This window comes from Bos taurus, chromosome 19 (assembly GCF_002263795.3).
Source record: "Bos taurus isolate L1 Dominette 01449 registration number 42190680 breed Hereford chromosome 19, ARS-UCD2.0, whole genome shotgun sequence".
Classification (NCBI taxonomy): domain Eukaryota; kingdom Metazoa; phylum Chordata; class Mammalia; order Artiodactyla; family Bovidae; genus Bos; species Bos taurus.
Window position 1 is genome coordinate 42,879,848 of NC_037346.1, and position 26,982 is coordinate 42,906,829.

Sequence of the window (26,982 nt, forward strand, 5' to 3'; positions counted from 1 at the left end):
TAAAGTAACTTGTCTTTTGGGAAGGGGTAGGGTGGGGGAGGGTACTCTGCCCAGGGACTCAATTTTTTCAAGTGTTTGAGACCCAGAGAAATGGCTGTGGCCTCTGTGCTTAGTCAGTCAATCATGGCCAGCTCTTTGTGACCCCATGGCCTGTAGCCTACCAGGTTCCTCTATGGATGGACTTATCTAGGTAGGAATACTGGAGTGTGTTGCCTTTTCTTTCTCCAGGGAATCTTCCTGACCTAGGGATAGAACCTGGGTCTCCTGCATTGCACATAGGTGTGGCCTCTGGTGACCCCTCTGTCTCTTCTTGCCTGTATATTTCCAGGAAAAAATGTTAAATGTCAAGAAATCTCTTTTGCTGTCTCTTGCTCACTTTCTCTGTCTGCCTCACTTCGAAGAGCGGGAATGAGAGGCAATGGGGAGGGGTGACTTCCACCTGCTGGAAGCCCAGGCAGGGCTGGGCAGTGAGGGACAGGAAACAGATTTCACATGCTGCTCAGCTTCTAATCTGAGGGAGATCATATCCAGGGAGCACAGAAGCTTCTGCTCCCTTCTATCCTGCTCCAAGCCCAGGTTCTCTTCTGAGTCAACAGTGGATGGAGGTGATCTGACCAGAAGCAAGCTTCCTAAGAACAGGGAGAAAGCCCTCAGTCAAGAGAGAGGGCCAGTGCTGGGTGGGTGAATTTATAACATGACCTGAAGTGAAAGTCAGAGTGACAGAGGAGAGAGACTGAGGGAATGAGGGTCTAAAGACTGAGACGGAGGAGAAAAATGGGTGCTGTAGCCTCTGTGGTTCTGATACTGCCTTGATGCCTCTTCTTTCTCTGACCTGAGTCATTGAACTTCTCCATGACACTCTTATGTGTAGTCTCCACCTCCTCTTGGCTCCTTTTTCTGATCAGTTGCACAATAGTCAGTGCTGGAGGCAAGAGGAAGAAAGAAATGCGGTGTCCACCCCTTCCCCAGCCTGGTTGAATAAGTTGCAAGTCATTGCCTTGACTCCCATGTCCAGACCAAGGCTGTGAGTGTTTGCAAGTGGAGTGTGCCTGTGAGTGTGTGTGGATGCCCGCTTACAGCTTTTTTTTTAAAGTGTTGTTGTTGTTATTGTTGTTTTCTAATATTTTTCTTTCTTCCTTTCTTCGGCTGTGCGAGGTCTTAGTTGTGGCATGAAGGACCTTCAATCTTAGCTGCAGCATGTGGGATCTAGTTCCCCAACCAGGGATCCAACCAAGGCCCCTGCACTGGGAACAGGGGAATGTTACCCACTGGACTGTCTGAGAAGTCCCAGAGCACTGCTATATTTAGGAACACTTACCACCTGGCAGGTTCAGTTACTGAATAAGGTAAAATCCCAGCCAAAAATCAGTAGTAGTTTGTGTGGTGATGAGATACTAATAATTGTGTAGAAGATCCTTGTATACTTTATACAATGCTTGGTGGGTTTAGGAAAAGGGGATACCCTTAACCAAATAAAAAAGGTGTATGAGGTCCTGCTGACAGCTTCTCTGATGAGACTTATTAGTGAGAATCGGCTATCCTTTCCAGTATTCTTGCCTGGAGAATCCCAAGGACAGAGGAGCTTGGCAGACTACAGTCCATAGGGTCGAGAAGAGTCAGACATGACTGAATCAACATAGCACAGCACATATCAGTGAGAATGGGCTTATTAATTCTACAGCCTGTTTATTTGTTTTAAGGGGAAACCCACCCCTCCAGCTGCTCCCAAAAATGTTCTTTCTCATTTATCCAACCCTCTCCCTGAACTTTATATCTCTCCCTCTTGACTGGCTCTTGACTCACACCTCATTAAGTCTCTGCCAGGACCCTGACTCTCCAGGACAAGGTCTTCCCTCAGCTTGTGCTTCTCGGATGCCTTCCTTCAAGGACAGCTCTCCTTTTCCCACCTCCAGCTTCCCTTTCCCACCCAGTCCCTCCTTATCCCCCTCTTCCAAGTGCTGATGCAGAATCGAATCACAGTCCCTTCCAGCCATCACTTTCTGGACTTCTGGGAGGCATTGGTCCTCTCTGATTAGTCCCCACTGAAAACTCTCTCCTGTCATGACCTCCTCCCATTCTGACCCCTCCGAGGGCTTGCTGGCTGCTTCTCAGCCTCTTATGCCGGCTCCTTTGCCTTTACCATGCCCACCAACCTGCTCAGCCCCACACATGGGCATCTTCTGGACTCTGGCCCTGCTCTCCTCTCTCCCCTCTGCAGAGTCCTCTCTGGGTGATCTCAGGCTTCCTATCTCTGTGCATTAGTCGCTCAGTCATGTCAACTCTTGGCCACCCCATCTACTGTAGCCCGCCAGACTCCTCTATCCATGGAATTCTCCAGGCAAGAATACTGGAGTGGGTGGTCATTTCTTTCTCTGGAGAATCTTCCCAACCCAGGAATCAAACCTAGGTCTCCCATATCGCAGGCAGGTTCTTTATCATCTGAGCCAGTGACTACCTTTTGTTGTTTGACACAAATCTCTATTTCTAGCCTAGAGGCTGTCCTCTGGCCCTTGAAACCTATAGACCCAATGGCCTTTTTTCTGGGCATCTATGATCAGGCTTCCCACAGGAACCTCACCTCAAGCTTGTTGGAATCCTCCTTCAACTTGCTGCTCTTCTTGTAGGTCCTTCTTCTGGAGAAGGCCCCTCACCCTCCCAAGTCACCCAATGGAGACCTGGTATCCTTGTGTCACCAAAGAGTCTGTATCCTTTCTCACACACCCACCCAATCAGACACCATGTCCTGCCAACACCCCCGGCCACATTGCTCAGATTCCTCACTTCTTCTCTGTCCTGGAGGTCAATGGCCTCATCTGACCCTTTGCCTCCTGTCGCTGTCCTCACTTCTGTCTTTGACACACTCGGTGCTCTCTCAGCATTGAAGCCGGAGCTGTACCCCTGGGGTGCAGATCAGAGTACAGTGACGAGGGCATCCAGAGCGGTTCCACTGGCCTCATGGGGACTCAGGGACAGCAGGCAGGCTCAGGCAGCACGTTTTGGGGCCCAGCCTGGGGACCGGGGATGGCACCTGGCTCCCAGGGATCGAGTCACCTTCAGCACATTCACACAGGCTGCGAGCAAGTTTGTCCAAAGGGAAATAAAACTTACTGGAAGAAGCAGGATGTGTAGCTCCTTTCCTCTGAGTAACTGTCCAACAGAAACACCTTCAAACAGTTGTTTATGGTGTGTGATATGATGATTGTGAAGCCTAGGTTGACACGAATTCAGAGGAAGCAATGTGACAGCAAGATGCTTCTAGAGAAGGTGGGCAGAGGGGCACCTTCTGCTATATCAGTTCCTCCTCAAGGTCAGGCCAAAGCTCTCCCTCCCACTCCCTGATCATCACTGCCTCTCCTCTTGGAAGGAAATCATGACCAACCTAGATAGCATATTAAAAAGCAGAGACATTACTTTGCCAACAAAGGTCCATCTAGTCAAGGCTATGGTTTTTCCAGTAGTCATGTATGGATATGAGAGTTGGACTGTGAAGAAGGCTGAGCGCTGAAGAATTGATGCTTTTGAACCGTGGTGCTGGAGAAGACACTTGAGAGTCCCTTGGACTGCAAGGAGATCCAACCAGGCCATTCTAAAGGAGATCAGTCCTGGGTGTTCTTTGGAAGGACTGATACTAAAGCTGAAACTCCAATACTTTGGCCACCTCATGCAAAGAGTTGACTCATTGGAAAAGACTCTGATGCTGGGAGGGATTGGGGGCAGGAGGAGAAGAGGACAACAGAGGATGAGATGGCTGGATGTTATCACCGACTCGATGGACATGAGTTTGGGTGAACTCTGGGAGCTGGTGACGGACAGGGAGGCCTGGCGTGCTGCAATTAATGGGGTTGCAAAGAGTCGGACACGACTGAGCGACTGAACTGAACTGAACTGAGGAGACCTGGGGATCCCCACCAGGGTGGACATTCTTGATCTGTGATTGGTAACACTGGTCAGGACAAAAAGTGTTCCTCTTGACAATGTGGTCTAAGCTGGGAGGAAACACCATCATTTATCAAAGGATCCAGAATGAAGTTCCTGGGCTGGAAAGGCTTGCCATGGGGCCAGGGCCGGGTTTGACCTCAGATTCTGTCCACCCCTTTATTACAAAGTCTACATGAACCATTTCAAACTGAGACAGGCTAGGGCCAGAGACCCTGTACTGGAGTGCTTACACTTGGCACCTGGACAGATATCTCCTTGAGCAACAGAATACAACCTGTAACAGACTAAAAATATCTGCAAGCACTGGGCAGTCCGGGCAGTTATGAACAATGAGACACAAAAACACAGAAATGTATTGCTGCTTCTGAGGTGAAAGGAGAAGAGCAGGGTTGGGCGTGACCCCTGCACACAGCACCACCAAAGGGGTGGGCAGACCACCGAAGCCAGCCCTCAGTCCGCTCCACGGATCTGCCCCCACTCTTACTCCACTGAAGGAACCAGGCCACAGAGGGCAAGCAGGGAACCTGTGTTTTGTTCTTGCTCCTTCCTGCTGCAGCTCGAGTACCAGTTAACTCTCACTTGATTTACTTCACCGGCCTCTTTATCAATTCAATTGATGTAAGAGTCTGAGGCCCCAGGTTGGTCACAAAATGACCCGTGTGTGGAATTTGCATATCAAAATAGAGCTGGTTGCAGAAGCAGCTGGTATCTGGAGAACCTGACCTTTCTAAGGTTGATTTCCCTGGTTTCACATGTGCCCAGACTTCTGTCTTTCTGCCATGCCTACTTTGCTTAAGACCCACATACTGCACAAGCCCTCCTGACCTGATCTCTTCTGCTGTCCCACCAACTCCTGTCTCCACCTCACACCCAATGCGCTGACCTTGGCCATTTCCTGCCCATGTCAAGTGCTTCAAGTACTGATTCTTCAGATTCTTTGCACCTTCTGATCCTTTTGGCTGGGATGTACTGTCTATTCTCCTCCAGAAAACATACTCTGTTTGCAATGTCATCTAAGGTGACTTCTGGGGAAAGTGGTGTTGAACATGTCCAGTTTGGAAAGGACTTTCCCCCAGTTCACTAGGGAAGCATGTCACGTGTCTGGAACCTCAGTCTCTCCTGGTTCCCACAGGACTTGGCTGTACAGAAGATGGTGTCTCCCCTGCATCACCTGTCCGACAATGGAGATGACTTTGTTCTCCGCCTCTGCAGCATTCTGGAAAAGGGTTTCCTGGGGATGAAGGTTGCGGACAGCTAGGTTAAATTCACAGCCAGGGTATTATGCACCCTGACATCTGATGTGGTCCTTCAGTTCTGCTCAAGGGGTGGGGGTCTCTGTAAGCTGCAACTTCCCACCCCCTCCAGCTTCTGAATGGATTCACTCCCCTCAGGCTCTCCTCTAGTGACTCCGGGAGCTCAGGACCTCCAAGATGTTGACCTGGCTCTGCTCTTCAGCCCCCTAGCTCCCTAAAGGTGATTGGTGTTCTCAGTATGACTCTCCAGGCTCCTATGTGTGCCATTAGGGTTCTGGTTGCTGCATGGGAGCCCTCATCAGAGGGCTTCATGGACTAGAGGAAGGAACATGGAATCTGGCTGGATGGCTGAACACAGGGGAGTTTTGCTTGCAGCCATGTAGCAAGGAGCAAGGTTCCATCAAGAGAGTGGAAAACGAGCTCTGAGACACATCACTTCTACCATTTCTTCCCTCCAGCTGTGTCTCCCACACCCATCCCTCCCCCATTTTGTTCCCCAACAGTGAAGCTGAGTGTTTGATTTGAAACAGGAGGACAGAGGCTGACATGGGCCACTTAAAATTCAGGTTATAACCTCAGCTGCATCTTCTGAGCCTGGCCTGATCACTGCCCCGCCCCAACCTCCAACCACTGCCACTCCTCTTTCCTCAGCTGTTTGTCCTTAGTGTACATATAACGCGTAGACCCGAGCACAAGTCAAAGACAGGAACCTACAGACGCTGAAGGAGGCACTGTGCACCCAGTCCTGTCGGTCTGTCCATCATGCATGCTGCACTCCAAATCATGAGCCTGAAGACAGCCAGAGCTTTAGCGATGTTCATCTTCATTTTTCTGTCCTTGTGGACTCTTCTGGTGATGGGCAGGAAGGAAGGTGGTGTTGGGAGTGAGGAGGGAGTTGGGAAGCAATGTCATCCCAGCCTGCCTCCCCGCTGCCCCTCCAAATCCCCCAGTGTCCAGCCCTGGACACACCCCGAACAAAGCCAGCTGTTTGCAGACCTGAGCCAAGAAGAGCTGACAGCTGTGATGAGCTTCCTGACCCAGAAGCTGGGGCCAGACCTGGTGGATGCACGCCAGGCCCGACCCTCAGACAACTGTGTCTTCTCAGTAGAACTGCAGCTGCCCCCCAAGGCTGCAGCCCTGGCCCACCTGGACAGGGGGAGCCCCCCACCTGCCCGGGAGGCACTGGCCATCGTCTTCTTTGGCGGACAACCCCAGCCCAGTGTGACTGAGCTGGTGGTGGGGCCTCTGCCCCAGCCCTCCTACATGCGGGATGTGACCGTGGAGCGTCATGGGGGCCCCCTGCCGTATTACCGACGTCCCTTTCTTATCCGAGAGTACCAGGACATAGACCGGTTGATCTTCGACAGAGAGCTGCCCCAGGCTGCTGGTGTCCTGCACCACTGCTGCTCCTACAACCAAGGAGGAAGGAACCTGGTCGTCTTCACCGCAGCTCCCCGCGGTATCCAGTCAGGGGACAGGGCCATGTGGTTTGCCCTGTACTATAACATTTCAGGATCTGGGATCTTTCTGCACCCTGTGGGGTTGGAGCTGCTGGTAGATCACAAGGCTCTGGACCCTGCCCAGTGGACCATCCAGAAGGTGTTCTTTCAAGGTTGCTACTATAAGAGTCTGGCCCAGCTGGAGGAGCAGTTTGAGGCTGGCCAGGTGAATGTGGTGGTGATCCCAGACGATGGCACAGGTGGGTCCTGGTCCCTGAAGTCCCAGGTGCCTCCAGGTCCAGCTCCCCTTCTACAGTTCCATCCTCAGGGTGCCTGCTTCAGAGTCCAGGGCAGTCAGGTGACCTCCTCATTGTGGACTTTCTCCTTTGGCCATGGAGCTTTCAGTGGTCCTAGGATCTCTTACATTCAATTCCAGGGAGAATGGCTGGCTTATGAGATCAGCCTTCAAGAGATCCTGGTTGTCTATGGTGGGAATACCCCATTCGCAATAATGAACCGATACATGGATCGAGGCTTTGGTATGGGCAAGTTTGCCACGCCCCTGACCCGTGGCGTCGACTGCCCCTATCTGGCCACCTATGTGGACTGGCACTTTCTTCTGGAGTCCCAAGCCCCCAGGACCCTACACGATGCCTTTTGTGTGTTTGAGCAGAACAAGGGCCTGCTTCTGAGGCGACACCACTCAGATGTGTTTTCTCACTATTTTGGGGGTCTTGTGGAGACAGTGCTGGTCTTCAGATCTGTGTTGACCTTGTTCAACTATGACTATGTTTTAGATGTGATCTTTCACCCCAGTGGGGCCATTCAAGTAAAATTCCATGCCACGGGCTTCATTAGCTCAGTGTTCCACTTTGGTGCTGCCAGAAGATATGGAAACCAGGTTTGGGAGAACACACTGGGCATCGTCCACACCCACAGTGCCCACTACAAGGTGGATTTGGATGTGGGAGGTAAGACACCCTGGGGGAGGCAAGGATTGCAGTAGAGGGGCCTGAAAGATTGGGGACGTCTTCGGGTGAGAGGTGAGAAGCAAGGGACACACTCAGTCTGGCCTTGTCTTTGGCTCCTACTCTGAAGCCAGGAGCAGGCGGACTCCAGGGGGGCAGGGCAGCTGCCTGACCAGCTCTCGCTCCTCCCTTCTCCTCTGAGAGGGGAAACCTGAGATCCATGGGCTCGGCTCCCTTCCATGATGATCAGGAAGCAGGACAGGGACGGTGACCATGGACCCCTGACCAGAGCATTTCTAGGTACCAGCTGGCCGTGACCCAGAGGAAGGAGACAGAGCCCAGCAGCTCCAGCGTCTTCAATCAGAATGACACCTGGACTCCCACCGTGGACTTTACTGACTTCATTAACAATGAGACCATTGCTGGAAAGGTCAGCTGACTGTGGGAGAAGAGGGAGTTGTGGGGGACACAGAGATCAGCCCCACCTTCCCTTGAGGTGGGGGCCTGAAAGCCCGTGATCACCTGAAGGGCTAAGCTGATTCGTGCTTCTGTGCTTTTGTGGATCTGCTCCTTACCTGTGGAGGGAAACTTCCTAAGCTGGGAGTTCATCTGCAGACCCTGGCTGAGGCTCCAGCCTTTCCTCATGAGGCAGCAGCAGTTTCAGTCTCTGCTCTGTGGACTGAGTCCTTTAAGGGCCCCAGGATTCAGAAGGGCTGGAATGATCAGGGAAGACCACATCTCTTATATCTAAAACTTCTCTGCTTCTGTCTTTACCACTACAGGATTAATTTATTTTTATTTTTTTTAATTTATTTTATTTTAGATTTTATTTTAGTATTTTTTAATTTATTTTAATTGGAGGCTAATTACAATATTGTAGTGGTTTTGCCATACATTGACATGGATCAGCCATGGGTGTACATGTGTTTCCCATCCTGAACCCCCCTACCAGCTCCCTCCCCAGCCCATCCCTCTGGGTCATCCCAGTGCACCAGCCCTGAGCACCCTCTCTCATGCATTGAACCTGGACTGGCAACCTGTTTCACATATGATAATATACATGTTTCAGTGCTATTCTCTCAAATCATCCCACCTTCGCCTTCTCCCACAGAGTCCAAAAGACTGTTCTATACATCTGTGTCTCTTTTGCTGTCTCGCATACAGGGTTATCATTACCATCTTTCTAAATTCCATATATATTTGTTAGTACACTGTATTGGTGTTTTTCTTTCTGGCTTACTTCACTCTGTATAATAGGCTCCAGTTTCATCCACCTCATTAGAACTGATTCAAATGTATTCTTTTTAATAGCTGAGTAATATTCCATTGTGTATATGTACCACAACTTTCTTTTCCATTCATCTGCTGATGGACATCTAGGTTGCTTCTGTGTCCTGGCTATTTAAACAGTGCTGCGATGAACATTGGGGTACACGTGTCTCTTTTAATTCTGATTTCCTAGGTGTGTATGCCCAGTAGTGGGATTGCTGGGTCATATGGCAGTTCTATTTCTAGTTTTTTAAGGAATCTCCACACTGTTCTCCATAGTGGCTGTACTAGTTTGCATTCCCACCAACAGTGTAAGAGGGTTCCCTTTTCTCCACACCCTCTCCAGTATTTATTGTTAGTAGACTTTTGGATCGGAGAAGGCAATGGCACCCCACTCCAGTACTCTTGCCTGGAAAATCCCATGGATGGAGGAGCCTGGTAGGCTGCAGTCCATGGGGTCGCTAAGAGTCGGACATGACTGAACGACTTCACTTTCACTTTTCACTTTCATTCATTGGAGAAGGAAATGGCAACCCACTCCAGTGTTCTTGCCTGGAGAATCCCAGGGACGGGGGAGCCTGGTAGGCTACCGTCTATAGGGTCACACAGAGTCAGACATGACTGAAGTGACTTAGCATAGCATAGCATAGACTTTTGGATAGCAGCTATTCTGATTGGCGTGAGATGGTATAAAGGATTAATTTCTAAATGTCAGCCTTTTCTGTCACCCACAACATGATCTTCCCTCCTCCATTAACCTCCTCTCAGTTACAGTTTGGGAACTATTGCAGAGTCAGGAGAGGTGTTGAAGTAGCCTGTGGGTGTCATCATTTCTCTTGGGATGGGTAGGCTGATGGCGATGTAATGGGAAATGTCAGAGATGGCAGTTGCAGGCTGGGATAGTGGAGGCTGGTGTTGCTCCTAATGTGAAGTTGATTTTTTATGCTGTGACTTCTGGGCTACTATGAAAACGTGTCTAAAACTTAAAACCCTCTTGAGTGATGGTGAACTCCCAAAGTGAATCCTGTGGGAGGCAGAGGTGTCCTTAGCAGCGCCATGCCTTATGACCCTCTTTCTTCCCCTGCTAGGACCTGGTGGCCTGGGTGACAGCTGGTTTCCTGCACATCCCACATGCAGAGGACATTCCCAACATGGTGACAGTGGGGAACAGTGTGGGCTTCTTTCTGCGACCCTACAACTTCTTTGACGAGGACTCCTCCATCAATTCTGCTGACTCCATCTACTTCCGAGAAGACCAGGATGCTGGGTCCTGTGAGGTCAACTCCCTGGCTTGCCTGCCCCAGGTTGCTGCCTGTGCCCCTGACCTCCCTGCCTTCTCCCACGGGGGCTTCTCCTCCTAGGTGTTCCTTGGAATGGGGAATATGGCTGGGGCCCCAGGGCCAGGGAATGTGGGGGAGAAGAAGGGCTGGGAGCTAGGGAGTCTGTGCCCTCTTCTCCCTCTTCACCCTCCAGGGTCCTTTCTCTCCCTTGCCTTCCCTCCCTGCTGGGAGCATCCTGAGCCTGTGCTGCAAGAGACAGGGCTGTCTCAGCCCTGTGGACCCCAACCTGCTGGGTTCCTGTCACAGAGAGGAGAGGAATGGCCAGTGAGGAGCCTGGAATGATTATCAAACACTTCCAATCACTTCCTGGTTTTGATGTGTTTTGCTTTTTTATCCTTTTGTCTTTGGTTTTCTGTGCTCTCATAGCTTTTTAGGCCATTCCAGGTCTCTCCTGAGACTCCCCAGTCCTCACAATGGAGAGGAGGATGCGGGCTTTCTAAAGGGATGGCCACCGAGAGGATTCCTGCCAGGACTGTGAATCCAGGAGTCCAGTTGGAAGGGGCTCTTCGGCCCTTGTTTCCTCTCATCCTGGTCCTCCTTCTTCTCTTCCTTCTTGCCTTGCCTTCTCCTGTTCTTACCTGTTCTTCTATCTTGGTATTTACCTCCTGGCCCTCAGCGGATGTTCCTCAGCTCTCATTTTTCAACTCTGGTCTCCTCTCCTGACTCTAGGCCTGTGGAAGTCTGAAAATGCAAGGGACATCTAGCTGAGAGGACACTCCCCATCTGTGTCCAGTGTCTGGAGGCTGCCCCTTCCCCAGTCCTGGGGCAATGTGTTTGTATGCCCTGTCTTGCATCCTCTTGCAGGAGTGGTCATGGAGACAGCAGCAGCTCTAGGGAGCACTTGAGGTGGCTTTGTGGGCCCAGCGGTAATGAAGAGTGGTCATTTGTGCCAGGTCTCTGTGTGACCTGTGGCCTCTGCACACTGCAGGAGCCAGTGGGGGAGGTTGGGTGGGCACCTAGGGAGAGAGGCAAGAAGACCTGCCATGGGGCCAGGGGTTGTCCAATCACGTGTGATCATGCAAAGGAGCCAGGGTGTCTGGGGGTGGAGCCTCCCCCACAGGCTGTCCCTCTGGAGATGTGGATGGAATAGGTCTGGATCCAGGGTGTCTCTACAAATATCCAGAGATTGGAAATAGTAGAACCGTCTTTCCTAGAAGATTCATTAACTAAATTCAAATACAGTTTTACAAAGCAATATTACATAGCTATAAAACCAATCATATTTCTTTCTAGAAATCAATCTTCTAAAGAGCAAGGCAAGATACAGAAGTGTGTATAGGGCACCACCTTTTGTGTTTTAAAGGAAAGATCATATAAATACATATTTTCATATCTTATAGATGCATATTCAGAAGACATGGGTGACAAGGGTTGCCTCTGGAGGGCATCCAGGTGGAAGGGACTCAGGAGGGGGACTTAGTATAAACCCTTTTAAAAGCTTTGAACCATATGACTGTATTATCTATTCATTTATTATTATTCAAATAATAAAAGGTCCCATACAAGACCTGACCAAAATCACTGCAGAGGGTGACTGCAGCCATGAAATTAAAAGATGCTTACTCCTTGGAAGGAAAGTTATGACCAACCTAGATAGCATATTCAAAAGCAGACACATTACTTTGCCAACAAAGGTTCGTCTAGTCAAGGCTATGGTTTTTCCTGTGGTCATGTATGGATGTGAGAGTTGGACTGTGAAGAAGGCTGAGCGCTGAAGAATTGATGCTTTTGAATTGTGGTGTGGAGAAGACTCTTGAGAGTCCCTTGGACTGCAAGGAGATCCAACCAGTCCATTCTAAAGGAGATCAGCCCTGGGACTTCTTTGGAAGGAATGATGCTAAAGCTGAAACTCCAGTACTTTGGCCACCTCATGCAAAGAGTTGACTCATTGGAAAAGACTCTGATGCTGGGAGGGATTGGGGGCAGGAGGAGAAGGGGACGACAGAGGATGAGATGGTTGGATGGCATCACTGACTCGATGGACGTGAGTCTGAGTGAACTCCGGGAGTTAGTGATGGACAGGGGGGCCTGGCGTGCTGTGATTTGTGGGGTCGCAAAGAGTCAGACACGACTGAGCAACTGATCTGATCTGATCATCCTTTAAACTATTATAAGTTGTCTTTTCGGATAGGGTACAATGGGAGAGGATAAACTGTGTTGAGAGATGAGCCCAGGGACTCAATTTTCTCAAATATTTGAGACTCAGAGAAATAGGTGTGGTCTCAGGTGACCCCATGCTCTGGCTTTTCCAGTAGTCATGTATGGATGTGAGAGATGGACTATAAAGAAAGCTGAGCGCCGAAGAATTAATGCTTTTGAACTGTGGTGTTGGAGAAGACTCTTGAGAGTCCCTTGGACTGCAAGGAGAGCCAACCAGTCCATCCTAAAGGAGATCAGTCCTGGGTGTTCATTGGAAGGACTAATGTTGAAGCTGGAACTTCAATACTTTGGCCACCTGATGTGAAGAGCTGACTCATTTGAAAAGACCCTGATGCTGGGAAAGATTGAGGGCAGGAGGAGAAGGGGACGACAGAGGATGAGATGGTTGGATGGCATCATCGACTCAATGGACATGGGTTTGGGTGAACTCCGGGAGCTGGTGATGGACAGAGGGGCCTGGCGTGCTGCGGTTTATGGGTTCGCAGAGTTGGACACGACTGAGTGACTGAACTGAACTGACTGACTGACTGATGACCTCTTTGCCTCTTCTTTTTTTTTTTTTTTAAATATGGAACGCTTCACGAATTTGCGTGTCATCCTTGCGCAGGGGCCATGCTAATCTTCTCTGTATCGTTCCAATTTTAGTATATGTGCTGCCGAAGCGAGCACTGCCTCTTCTCGTCTGTACGTCTCCAAGGGAAATGTTAAACCTCAGTCAGTCTCTCTTTGACTGTCTATGGCTCACTCTTCCTGTCTGTTTCTCTTCAAGGAGGGGGAATGAGAAGCAATGGGGAGGGGTGGCTTCCACCTGCTGGAAGCCCATGCAGGGCTGGGAGGTGAAGGACAGGAAACAGATTTTAGATGCTGCTCAGTTTCTGACCTGAGGGAGTCACATCCAGGGAGCTCACACACACAGAAGCTTCTGCTCCTTTCTGCATTGCTCCAAACCCGGGTTCCCTGCTGGGTCAACAGTAGATAGAGATGAATCAGTGAGCTGGAGAGAAGCTAGGTTTCAAAGAACAGGGAGAAAGACCTCAGTCAGGAGAGAGTGTGGCGGGTGGATGAATTTATAACACGACCCAAGGTGGAGGCCAGAGTGGCAGAGGACAGCGACTGAGGAGAAGGAGAGGTTAAAGACTGAGACAGAGGAGAAAAATGAGTGTTGGGGTCGCCGTGGTTCTGATACTGACTTAATGCCTTTTCTCTCTCTGACCTGAGTCATTGAACTTCTCCATAAGATTTTTATGCTGTTGTTTCTACCTCCTCCTGCCTTCTTTTTATGGTCAGTTGCATGACAGCCAGTGCTGGAGGCAAAGGAATAAAGGAATTTTTTCTTTTGGAATAAAGGAATGTGGTGTCAACCCCTCCCCTACCCGGGCAGAATAACTTGCAAGTCATTGCCTTGAAACCATGTCCAGACCAAGGCAGTGAGTGTTTACAAGTGGTGAGTGTGCGTGTGAGTGTGTCCGGATGGTCGCTCACAGCTTTGATGTGGAACAGGGACTGTGGTTGTGTCTCTCTACAGCTGGTCTAGGGATGACACCCCTGTCCCAGGCCTCAGTGGACATGTAGACCGTGAGCTTTTCAGCCCACTCAGGTCGGAGGCCTGCAAGGTGGACCTCCAGCTGGCCACCCCACCCACGCTCTCATCAAGACCTGAAGCTGGCTGGATTGTTGGCCTCAGACTCAGTGTCAAGACAAAGAAGGGAAGAGTAACGCAGGATGTCAGGTTCTGAAAGAATTCCTGTCCACAAGGGCACAAATTTTGGACTTGGGCCCATTGCCCTTGAGGAACTGAACTAGGGGACACCCAAGATGTCCTTACAGGAGGGCGATAACTGGGACTCCAGGAATGGAGACACAGGCAAACTGAGCAGCAGAAGCCTCGCCCTCCTGCCTTGGCTCTCCTCCTGCAGCCCCAAGGCAGGGCTCCCTCTGCGAGTGCAGGATAGGATTCCCACACGCGTTCGACAAAGACTTCCCCAGTGCCTCCTGTGTGCCAGGCACCTTGGGAGGCACCAGGGTACATTATGGAGTAAGACACAAGGTCGCCCCCAGGGGTGACAGTCGCAAGTCAAGAATCAATTACATCAGGGACTTTTTCAGGGAGGTGGGAGGAGGAAAAAGCAGGGGCTCCTAACCTGGACTTAGGGACTGGAGAAGGCTTCCTGAGGCACGAGATGTCTAAGCTGATGGATAGAGCTGGCCATAGGAGAAGGAAGTGAGTAGTGACAAGTTTCCAGGAAGCGAGAACAACATGTTCAAAGGCCAGGAAGTGACAAGGTAACACCATCCAAGTCCCCAGGTTCACTGACGGGTGTGTGGGCTGAGAGCAGAGCCTGGAGGGACAAGCAGGGGCAGAGAAGGCAGGTGCTTGCAATCCATGGTTCCCCTAAGAGAAATGGGGAGCCATGGAAGGATTCTAAGCAAGGGCGTGCCAGGGTGAGAGTTTCCTTTGCCCCTCCTGCAGTGGGGGCCCAGCATGTGAACCACTGGACCACCAGGGAAGTCCCAGAGCATCACTGTATTTAATGAACACTTAACACTTGGGAAAGTCAGTTGCTGATTAAAGTAAAATTCTACCCAAAAATAGTTCCCTTGGTGCTTTGTGCACTGATGGGATAATTGCTTAGATGATCCTTGTAAACTTTATACAGAGCATGGTGGGATGGGAGAAAATTAAACCCCTAACAAAAAAAATAAAAGGTTTCTTGGCTCTCCCTGACAGTTTCTTTGACTGGATTTGACAGTGAAAAATGGGTTCATTACCTCTACAGACTCTTTACCTGTTTTAAGGGAAACCCACTGCTCCTGGCCCCCTCCAGAAGGTTCTCTCTCAGTTATCCACTCCTCTCTCTGAACTGTAAATATTTCCCTTTTAATTGGCTCTTAACTCATCTCACTTAAGTCGAATCCAGGACCCTGCCTCTCCTTGGGGGTGTCTTCCCTGGGTCTGTTCCTTCCAGGCGCCCTCCTCCAAGGAGAGCTCTCCCTTTCCAGAGTCAGCTTCCCCTCCCCCTGAGTCCCTCCTCATCCCATTCCCCTCCCTCTGCTGATGCAGAAGCCACAGGCCCTTCCAGCCACTACTTTCTGGACCTCTGGGTGGCATTGGTCCGCTCTGACTAGTCCATAATGAAAACTTTTGCCTGTTGTGACCTCCTCACATTCTGACCCCTCCGAGGGCATGCCAGCTTCTTTTCTGGATCCTGTGCCGGCTCCTTTGCTTCTGCTCCACCAACCAGCCTGCTCAGCCCCACACCTGGGCATTTTCTGGCCTTTGGCCCTGGCCCTCCTCTCTCCCTTCTGCACAGTCCTCCATGGATGATTGCAGGCTCTCCCATATTTAATGATTACTACTTGTTGTTCGACCTAAATCTCAATTTCCAGCCTAGAATCTGTTCTCCCATCCCTGGAAACCCATAGAGACAATGGTCCTTTTTCTAGGCATCTGTGCTGGGGCTTCCCAGGAGCATCTCAACCTCAAATTTATTGGTTTCCCCCTTAACCTTGCTGTTCTTCTTGTAGGTTCTTCTGATGAGGAAAGCCCCTCACCCACTCAAGTCACCTGATAGAGGAAATTCCTTGGCAGTCCAGAGGTTAGGACTCCTCCCATCCCCTGCAGCCGTCACAGGGTCCATGCATGGTTGGGGAACTAGGGGCCTACAACTTGCAGTGTGGGACCAAAAAAAGAAAAATCCATATATAACCAAGTCACCGAATGGAACTGTGTCTTTGTATCATGGAAGACACTGCGCTCCTTCTCGCCCACCCACCCAGCCAATCAGACACCGAGTCCTGTCAGCTCCACCCACCACATTGCTCAGACCCTCCCTTCCTCTTGTCCTCCAGGTCACTGGCTTCAGTCTGGCCCTTTGCCTCCTGTCCGGTGTCATGATCTCTGTCTGTCCCACATCCAAGCCCTGCTCGGAACCACAGTCAGAGCTGTGTCCCCAGATTGCAGATTGGAGTGCAGTGACCTGCGTGTCCTTCCGCTGCTAGACCGGGCCTCCGAGCAGAAGCTCAGCTCAGGCACAGCCTCCTGGGGCCCAGATCTGGGGGTTGGAGATGGGCTCTGGGTCCCAGGAATCAACTCACCTTGAGCATAGTCACAGAGGCTGGGGCAAAGTTTGTCCAAAGGGAAGTAAGACCTAGTGAGGGGAACAGAACATGTCGTCCTGTCGCGTAAGTAATTCTCCAAGAGACTCCATTATTGTTTTAGGCTGGCTGACATGATGATTGTGAAGCCTACGATGAAAGGACATCAGAGGAAGCGATGTGTCAGCAGGACACTTAGAGGAGGTGGGCAGGGGGCACCTTCTTCTATATCAGTTCCTCCAGCAGGTCAGGCAGAATCTCTCCCTCCCACTCCCTGAGCATTACCCACCTTCCCTAGGAGACCTAGGATACCCCAGCAGAGTGGCTCTTCTTGACCTGTGCTTGGTCACACTGGTTGGGATTAGTTTTCCCAAGCACAGGGAAAGCATTATCCATCCTCTTGATGATGTGTTCTTACCGAGGAGAAGAGGCCATCACTTACAACAGGATCCAGAATGAAGTTCTTGGCCTGGAGAGGCTGGCCTTGTGGCCAGGGCTGGGTGTGCCCTTAGACTCTGCTCCTCTTAGTACAAAGTCTGCATGAACCGTTTCAATTTCAGAGACTGGGGCTGAAGATCCTTGACTGGGGTGCATGCACTGGCACATGGACAAATGTCTCCTCAAGCAACAGAATACAGGGAAACTGTAAGGCATTAAACATACCGGCACGGAGCAGCAGCAGCTGGGGCGATCGTGAACCATAAGATACAGAAAGAGCACAAGTGTACTGCCACTTCTGAGCTGCCAAAAGCAGAAGCAGTGTATTGGGCACTATCTCTGCACACAGGACCACAAGCAGTTGGGTGGACCACCTAAGCCAGCCCTGGGGCCCACTCTGCGGATCTGCCCCCACTCTTACTCCACTGAAGGAACCAGTCCACAGAGGGCAAGCAGGGAACCTGTGTTTTGTTCTTGCGCCTTCCTGTAGCAGCTTGAGTACCAGTAAGGCCCTGCCTCAATTCCTCCTCTGGCCTCTTATCAATTCTACTGATGGAAGTGTCCTAGGACACAGGTTGGTAACAAAATGACCCGTGTGTGGAATTTGCATATCAAAATAGAGCTGGTTGTAGAAGCAGCTGGTATCTGGAGAACCTGACCTTCCTGGGGTTGATTTCCCTGGTTTCACATGTGCCCAGATTTCTGTCTTTCTGCAATGCCCACTTTCCTTAAGACCCACATACTGCACAAGCCTGCCTGACCTGATCTCTTTTGCTGTCCCACCGACTCCTGTCTCCACCTCACACCCAATACGCTGACCTTGGCCATTTCTGACCCATGCCCAGGCTGTTTCAAATCTGTACCTTTGCACGTTCTGATCCTTTTGGCTGGAATGTACTGTCTATTCTCCTCCAGACAAACACACTCTGTCTGCAAGGTTATCTAAGGTGCCTTTTGGGGGAAGTGGTCTTGGAGGTGTGCAGGTTGGAAAGGATTCTCCCCCAGGTCACCAGAGAAGCATGTGCCATCTCTGGAACCCTCAGTTTCTCTGGTCCTGTCAGGACTGGCTGCACAGAAGATGGTGTCTCCGGCACATCACCTGCCTGAGAATGGAGGTAGCTTTGCTCTCTTCCTCTCCAGTATTCTGGAAAAGGGTTTCCTGGGGATGAGGGTTGTGGACAGCTAGGTTAAGTCCACAGCCAGGGTTCCAGGCACCCTGACCTGTGATTATCCATCAGTCCTGCTCCTGGGGTAAGGAGGGGGTCTTTCTTACACTGACTGCTCCCCCTACTGCCTGCTCCCCTCCAGTGACTCAGGGAGCTCAGGGCCTCCACGATGTTGAACTGGCTCAGCCCTCAGTTCCCCAGCTCCCTATAGGTGCTTTGTGTTCTCAGCATGACTCTGCAGGCTCCTGTGGGTGCCTGTAGGATTCTGGTGATGGGGGAGCAGAGGACAGTGATGAGGGCTTCCCAGTCTAGAGGAAGGAAGGAGTGAATCCTGCTGGAGGGTTGTGCTCAGGTGTGATTTGCTTACAGCCAGGTAGCCAGGAGAAAGTTTGGGCCTGGAGCAGGAAGGAAGAGCGCAAGGACAGTCCCTTTCTGTCCCCGTCAGATCTTCCTCTTCTGTCTCCAGCTGTGTATTCAAACCCAGCTCACCCCCACTTGTGCTCCAACCTTGAACCTGAGTGCTTGATTTGGAACAGGAAGACAGAGGCTGACATTGGTCACTTAAAATGCAGATTCCTACCTCAGCCCCATACCCAAACTGAATTAACCACTACCCCCACCCACCCTCCACTCCCTGCCAACCCTCTGCCCTTGGCTGCTTGTCTTGAATGTACCCTTCATGCCATCACCCACAAGACCCACCCAGAGCCAGGAACTTCGAGACACTAAGGAGGCATCATTCACCCAGTTCTGTCTGTCTATGTGTCTATCTTGCATGCTGTATTCTGATTCAAGAGCCTGAAGAGTCAGGAGTTTTAGCGATGTTCATCTTCATTTTTCTGTCCTTGTGGACTCTTCTGGTGATGGGCAGGGAGGAAGGTGGTGCTGGGAGTGAGGAGGGAGTTGGGAAGCAATGTCATCCCAGCCTGCCTCCCCCCTGCCCCTCCGCATCCCCCAGTGTCCAGACCTGGACACAGCCTGACCGGAGCCAGCTGTTTGCAGACCTGAGCCGAGAAGAGCTGATGGCTGTGATGTTCTTCTTTACCTAGAAACTGGGCCCAGACCTGGTGGATGCAGCCCAGGCCTGACCTTCAGACAACTGTGTCTTCTCAGTAGAGCTGCAGCTGCGCCCTCCCGCCAAGGCTGCAGCCTCCGCCCACCTGAAAGCGAGCCCCCCACCTTCCAGGAGGCACTGGCCATCGTCTTCTTTGGCAGAGAACCCCAGCCCAATGTGACTGAGTGCTGGAGACAGTGCTGGCCTTAGGTCTGTGTCCACGATGCTCAACTCCGACTTTGTGTGGGATATGGTCTTCTGCCCAGTGGGGGCAGAAGTTTCTCTGGTCCTGTCAGGACCTGGCTGCACAGATGATGGTGTCTCCCCCACATCACCTGCCTGAGAATGGAGGTAGATTTGCTCTCTTCCTCTGCAGTATTCTGGAAAAGGGTTTCCTGGGGATGAGGGTTGTGGACAGCTAGGTTAAGGAAATTTGGCATAGAAGTCAAATTCCATGCCACAGGCTACATCAGCTCAGTGTTCCTCTTTGGTGCTGCCCGAAGATATGGAAACCAGGTTGGGAAACACACGCTGGGCCCCATCCACACCCACAGTGCCCACTACAAGGTGGATCTGGACGTGGGAGGTACAACACCCTAGGGGAGGCAAGGATTCCAGTGGAGGGGCTGAAAGACTGGCGACATCTTTGGGTGAGAGGGGAGGGAAGCAGGGGACACACTCAGTCTGGTCTTCTCTTTGACCCCAACTCTGAAGCCAGGTGCAGGCAGAGTCCAGAGGGGCAGGGCAGCTGCCTGACCAGCCCTCCCTCCTCCTCTCCCCCTTAGCACCACCACCCACCCCCAGGACTGGAAAACTGGGTCTGGGCTGAGAATATGGCTTTTGTCCCTGCGGCAATACCCTGAAGCCCTGAGCACTAGATACAGAGGGTGCATGTGACCCCGAAACAGCTGGAGACCGAGGAGCAGGCTGCCTTCCCCCTGAAGGGGCCTCCCCTCACTACCTGTACCTGGCCAGCAACCAGAGCAACAAGTGGGGGCACCCTCGATGCTATTGCATCCAGACAGTCAGCTTTTGGGGGGCCACTGCCCCAGAACAGCTCCATGGAGAGAGCTTTCAGCTGGGGGTGGTGGGTGATGTGTATTGTTGGAGGTGAGTGGATTAGATGAGAACAGCATGTTCAGTTCAGTTCAGTCTCTCACTCATGTCCGACTCTTTGCCACCCCATGAATTGCAGCACGCCAGGCCTCCCTGTCCATTACCAACTCCCGGAGTTCACTCAAACTTGGGTCCATCGAGTCAGTGATGCCATCCAGCCATCTCATCCTCTGTCATCCCCTTCTCCTCCTGCCCCTAATCCCTCCCAGCATCAGAGTCTTTTCCAATGAGTCAACTCTTCGCATGAGGTGGCCAAAGTACAGGAGTTTCAGCTTTAGCATCAGTCCTTCCAAAGACACCCAGGACTGATCTCCTTTAGAATGGACTGGTTGGATCTCCTTGCAGTCCAGGGATCTCAAGAGTCTTCTCCAACACCACAGTTCAAAAGCATCAATTCTTCGGCACTCGGAAGGGGCAATTGGGAACCCAGTTCAAATTCTATACGAGGTGACGTAAGAGCACAAAGCATTTCCTTTAGGTTATCAAAAGGCCTACAGTAGATAAATGGTCCTCTTGGAAGGCTAAAGCCCAGGCAGATAAGTCTTTCCTGTTTTCCTGATGCTGTGAAATCCAAAGGGATCAACAGGAGAAGGCCATGAAAAGATGTTGGGCTCAGGTCAAGAGAAAAGAAAGATAAAGGAAAAGATCACCCAAGTACTGTATCTTAAAAAAAAAAAAAAAAAAGGTGTTTGGCTACTCAATAGGTGGGATGTGGGATGTGCAGGAAGCCGGCTGCACACTAGGGTGACATCACCGTGATGGTGTGGATGAGCTGGGAAGCTGAAGTCCATGGGATCGGCTCCCTTCCATGATGATCAGGCAGCAGGACATGAGAGAGTGACCATGGACCCCTGACCAGAACATCTCTAGGTACCAGCTGTCCGTGACCCAGAGGAAAGAGACAGAACCCAGCAACTCCAGCATCTTCAATTAGAATGACCCCTGGACTCCCACTGTGGACTTTGCTGACTTCATCAACAATGAGACCATTGCTGGAAAGGTCAGCTGACTGTGGGAGAAGAGGGAGGGATGGGGGGCACAGAGATCCCTTGGCGGGGGGCCTGAAAACCCGTGATCACCTGAAGGGCTGAGCTGATTCCTGCTTCTGTGCTTTTGTGGATCTGCTCACTATTTGTGGGGGGAACTTCCTAAACTGGGAGTTCATCTACAGACCCTGGCTGAGGCTCCAGCCTTTCCTCGAGAGGCAGCAGCTCTCTCAGTCTCTGCTTGTGGACTGAGTCCTTTAAGGGCCCCAGGATTCAGAAGGGCTGGAATGACCAGGGAAGACCACATCTCTTATACCTAAAACTTCATTTCTGTCTTCACCACTAAAGGACTAATTTCCAAATGTTGGACTTTTCTGCCACCCAAACCTGATCTAACCTCCTCCATTCTCCTTTCTTCAGTTACAGTTTGGGAACTCTCCCAGAGTCAGGGGAGGTGCTAAAGTAGCCTGTGGGTGTCATCATTTCTCTTGGGATGGGTAAGCTGATGGCGATGTGATGGGAAATGTCAGAGATGGCACCTGTAGGCTGGGTCATTGAGGCTGGTGTTGCTCCTAATATGAAGTTGATTTTTATGCTTTGACTTCTGGGCTACTATGAAAAAATGTTTAAAGATTTAAAACCCTCTTGAGTGATGGTGGGCTCCCAAAGTGAATCCTGTCTTTAGCAGCACCAGGGCTCATGACCCTCTTTCTTCCCCTACTAGGACTTGGTGGCCTGGGTGACAGCTGGTTTCCTGCATATCCCACTTGCAGAGGACATTCCCAACATGGTGACAGTTGGAAATGGTGTGGGCTTCTTACTGCAACCTTAAAACTTCTTTGACTTCTACCCCTCCATCACTTCTGCTGACTCCATCTACTTCCACAAAGACCAGGATGCTGGGTCCTGTGAGGTCAACTCCCTGGCTTGTCTGCCCAAGGCTCCTGCCTGTGCCCCTGATCTTTCTGCCTTCTCCCACGGCGGCTTTTCCAGAACTCGGTGTTCCCGGGGATGGGGAATGAGACTGGGGCTCCAGGGTCTGGGAGCGTGGGGAGAAGGGCCAGGAACTGGGGAGCCTGTGCCCTCTTCTCCCTCCTCACACCCCTGGGTCCTCTCTCTCCTCCATCGTCCTCCCTTGCTTACCGCCTCGCTGGGGTCATCCTAAAGCTATGCTGCCTGAATCAGGGGCTTCTCAGCTCTGTGCACCCCAACCTGCTGGGTTCCTGTCGCAGAGGAGAGGAACGGTCAGCCGAGAGGCTGGAGTCATGGTTACACGTTTCTACAAGACTCCTCGGTTTGGTGTTTTTCATTTTCTTTTCTTTTGTCTTTGCTTTCTGCTTTCCCCAAATGGTTTTAGGCCATGCCAGGTCTCTCCTGAGACTCCCCAGTCCTCACTTGAGAGGAGAGGAAGCGAGGTCTCTCTGGGACTGGTTGCCTAGAGGCCGTGGGCAGGGTTCCTGGCAGGCTTGTGAATCCAGGAGTCCAGCTGGAAGGGGCTCTTCGGCCCACGTTTCCTCTCATCCTGGTCCTCCTTCTCCCTCTTCCTTCTCGCCTCACCTTCTCCTGTTCTTACCTATTCTTATCACCTGGGATTTACATCCCAGCCCTGAGGAGATGTTCCTCAGCTCTCACTTTCCAACTCTGGTCTCCTCTCCTGACTCTAGGCCTGTGGAAGTCTGAAAATGCAAGGGACATCTAGCTTGAGAGGACAGTCCCTGTCTGTCTCCCTGTGTCTGGGAGCCGCCCCTTCCCCCAGTCCTGGGGCAGGGTGTTTCCCCACAGTTCTTTCTGCCCATTTGTATAGGCCTGTCTTGCATCCTCTTGCAGAGGATGCTCATGGAGACAGCAGCAGCTCTAGTTAGCACTTGAGGTGGTTTGTGGGTGCAGTGGTAATGAGGAGTGATCATTTTGTGCCAGGTGTGTGGTGTGACCAGGGTCCTCTGAACTTGGCAATAGCCAAGATGGGAGACTGGGTGAGAGCCAAGGGTGAGAAGCAGAAAGACCAGTCACACCATGCCATGGGCCCAGGGGCAGACCAATCATGTGTGAGCATGCAAATGAGCCAGGGCCTCTGTGGGTGGAGCCTCCCCCACAGGCTGTCCCTTCAGGATCCGGTGTCTCTCCACAAATGTCCAGAGATTGGACATAATACAACTGTCCTTCCCTAGAACATTTGTTAAGTAAGTTCTAATACAGCTTGACAAAGCAATACTCCGCAGCTGTAAAACTATATCTTTTCATAGAAATTACTCTTCTAAAGAGTAAGGCAATGCACAGAATTGTGGACCAGTCCCCTCCATTTGTGTTTTATGGGGGAGGATCATATAAATCCATATTTTCATATCTTATAGGTGCATATTCAGAAGACATGGGTAACACTGGTTGCCTCTGTGAAGAGGAACCAGGAGGTAGGGACTTGGGAGGGAGGAGACTCGATACTACATATCCTTTTGTACATTTTGAATTTTGAACCATGTGACTGTATTGCCTATTCATTTATTATTATTCAAAAAATAAATGGGGCTAAATAGATTCTGACTTCATTCTTTAAAGTAACTTGTCTTTTTCTTGCCTGGAAAATCCCATGGACGGAGGAGCCCGATAGGCTACAGTCCACAGGGTGGCAAAGAGTCGCACACGACTGAGCAACTTAACTTTCAGGGTAGGGGAGGGTACTGTGCCCAGGGACTCAATTTTTTCAAGTGTTTGAGACCCAGAGAAATGGCTGTGGCCTCTGTGCTTAGTCAGTCAATCATGGCCAGCTCTTTGTGACCCCATGGACTGTAGCCTACCAGGCTCCACCATGGATGGAATTCTCCAGGTAAGAATACTGGAGTGTATTGCCTTTTCCTTCTCCAGGAAATCTTCCTGACCCACGGAGAGAACCTGTGTCTCCTGCATTGCACAGAGGTGTGGCCTCTGGTGACCCCTTTGCCTCTTCTTGCCTGTATATCTCCAAGAAAAAATGTTAAATCTTAAGAAATTTCTTTTGCTGTCTCTTGCTTACTCTCCCTGTCTGTCTCACTTCAAAGAGGGGGAATGAGAGCCTGCTGGAAGCCAAGGTAGGGCTGGGCATTGAGGGACAGGAAACAGATTTCAGATACTGCTCAGCTTCTGACCTGAGGGAGATCATATCCAGGGAGTACAGAAGCTTCTGCTCCCTTCTGTCCTGCTCCAGGCCCAGGTTCACTTCTGGGACAAAGGTGGATGAAGTTGAGCTGGACAGAAGCTAGGTTCCAAAGAACAGGGAGAAAGCCCTCAGTCAGGAGACAGGGCCAGTGCTGGGTGGGTGAATTTATAACATGACCTGAAGTGAAAGTCAGAGTGACAGAGGACAGAGATGGAGAGAAAGGAGAGGCTAAAGACTGAGACAGAGGAGAAAAATGGGTGCTGTTGCCGCTGTGGCTCTGATACTGACTTGATGCCTCTTCTTTCTCTGACTTGAGTCATTGAACTTCTCCACGACGTGCTTTTGCTGTTGTCTCCACCTCCTCTTTGCTCCTTTTTATGGTCAGTTGCACAATAGTCAGTGCTGGAGGCAAGAGGAAGAAAGAAATGCGGTGTCCACCCCTTCCCCAGCCTGGTTGAATATCTTGCAAGTCATTGCCTTGAGTCCCATGTCCAGACCAAGGCTGTGAGTGTTTGCAAGTGGTGAGTGTGCCTGTGAGTGTGTGTAGATGCTTGCTTAGAGCTTTTTTTAAAAGTTTCTTGTCAGGGTTTTTTGTTTTGTTTTCGTAAATATTTTTCTTCCTTTCTTTGGCTGTCCTAGGTCTTAGTTGTGGCATGAAGGACCTTCAGTCTTAGCTGTAGCATGTGGGATCTAGTTCCCCAACCAGGGATCCAACCAAGGCCCCTTGCCCTGGGAGCAGGGGAATGTTACCCACTGGACCGTCCGAGAAGTCCCAGAGCACTGCTATATTTAGGAGCACTTACCACCTGGCAGGTTCAGTTACTGAATAAGGTCAAATCCCAGCCAAAAATCGGTAGTAGTTTGTGTGGTGATGAGATATTAATAATTGTGTAGAAGATTCTTGTATACTTTACACAGTGCTTGGTGGGTTTGGAAACAGGGAATACCCCTAACCAAATAAAAAAGGTATATGAGGTCCTGCTGACAGCTTTTCTGAGAGACTTATCAGTGAAAATCGGCTACCATCTCCAGTATTCTTGCCTGGAGAATCCCATGGACAGAGGAGCTTGGTGGACTACAGTCCATCAGGTCGAGAAGAGTCGGATACGACTGAATCTTAGCACAGCACATATCAGTGAGAATGGGCTCGTTTATTCTACAGCCTGTTTACTTGTTTTAAGGGGAAACCCACCCCTCCAGCTGCTCCCAAATGGTTCTCTCTCAGTTATCCAACCCTCTCCCTGAACTTTTTATCTCTCCCTCTTGACTGGCTCTTGACTCACATCTCGTTAAGTCTCTGCCAGGACCCTGAGTCTCCAGGACAGGGTCTTCCCTCAGCTTGTGCCTCCCAGATGCCTTCCTCTAAAGAGAGCTCTACTTTTCCTGGATCAGCTTCCCGTCCCCAGCAGGCCCCAGATCCCCAGTTTCTCCTTATCCCACTCCCCTCTTACTGCTGATGCAGAATGACAGGCCCTCCCAGCTGATACTTTCTGGACTCTGGGTGGCATTGGTCCTTCTGACTAATCCCTACTGAAAAGTCTCACCTGTCGGGACCTCCTCATATTCTGACCCCCCTGAGGGCATGCCGCATGCTTCTCAGCCTCTTATGCCGGCTCCTTTGCCTCTGCTCTGCTTACCAACCTGCTCAGCCCCACACATGGGCATCTTCTGCACTCTGGCCCTGCTCCTCCTCACTCCCCTCTGCAGAGTCCTCTCTGGGTGATCTCAGGCTTCCTATTTTTGTGCATTAGTCGCTCAGTTGTGTCCAACTCTTTGCCACCCCATAGAGTGTACCCTGCCAGGCTCTTCTGTCCACGGAATTCTCCAGGAAAGAATACTGGAGTGGGTGGTCATTTCTTTCTCTGGGGAATCTTCCCAACCCAGGGATCAAACCTAGGTCTCCCATATCGCAGGCAGGTTCTTTATCATCTAAGCAATGACTACATTTTGTTGTTTTACACAAATCTCTATTTCTAGCTTAGAGGCTGTTCTCTGGCCCTTGAAACCTTTAGACCCAACGGCCTTTTTTCTGGGCATCTATGATCAGGCTTCCCACAGGAACCTCACCTCAAGCTTGTTGGAATCCTCCTTCAACTTGCTGCTCTTCTTGTAGGTCCTTCTTCTGGAGAAGGCCCCTCACCCTCCCAAGTCACCCAATGGAGACCTGGTGTCCTTGGGTCACCAAAGAGTCTGTATCCTTTCTCACGCACCCACCCAATCAGACACCATGTCCCACCAACACCCCCGGCCACATTGCTCAGATTCCTCACTTCTTCTCTGTCCTGGAGGTCAATGGCCTCATCTGACCCTTTGCCTCCTGTCGCTGTCCTCACTTCTGTCTTTGACACACTCGGTGCTCTCTCAGCATTGAAGCCGGAGCTGTACCCCTGGGGTGCAGATCAGAGTACAGTGACGAGGGCATCCAGAGCGGTTCCACTGGCCTCATGGGGACTCAGGGACAGCAGGCAGGCTCAGGCAGCACGTTTTGGGGCCCAGCCTGGGGACCGGGGATGGCACCTGGCTCCCAGGGATCGAGTCACCTTCAGCACATTCACACAGGCTGCGAGCAAGTTTGTCCAAAGGGAAATAAAACTTACTGGAAGAAGCAGGATGTGTAGCTCCTTTCCTC

General features: G+C 51.0%; 1 non-coding gene and 1 pseudogene across 2 annotated transcripts; one reads left to right on the forward strand and one right to left on the reverse strand.

Moving 5' to 3' along the window:
* Positions 1-48: 48 nt before the first annotated feature.
* LOC539069 (primary amine oxidase, lung isozyme-like) lies at positions 49-26,959 on the forward strand (annotated as a pseudogene). The gene is made up of 4 exons (XR_009491756.1): positions 49-7,602; positions 19,926-20,208; positions 21,108-21,237; positions 21,948-26,959. The product of XR_009491756.1 is annotated as a primary amine oxidase, lung isozyme-like (transcript).
* Positions 12,931-13,037, reverse strand: LOC112442876 (U6 spliceosomal RNA). Its single transcript, XR_003031161.1, has one exon. It is a non-coding gene; the product is annotated as a U6 spliceosomal RNA (small nuclear RNA).
* Positions 26,960-26,982: the final 23 nt, after the last annotated feature.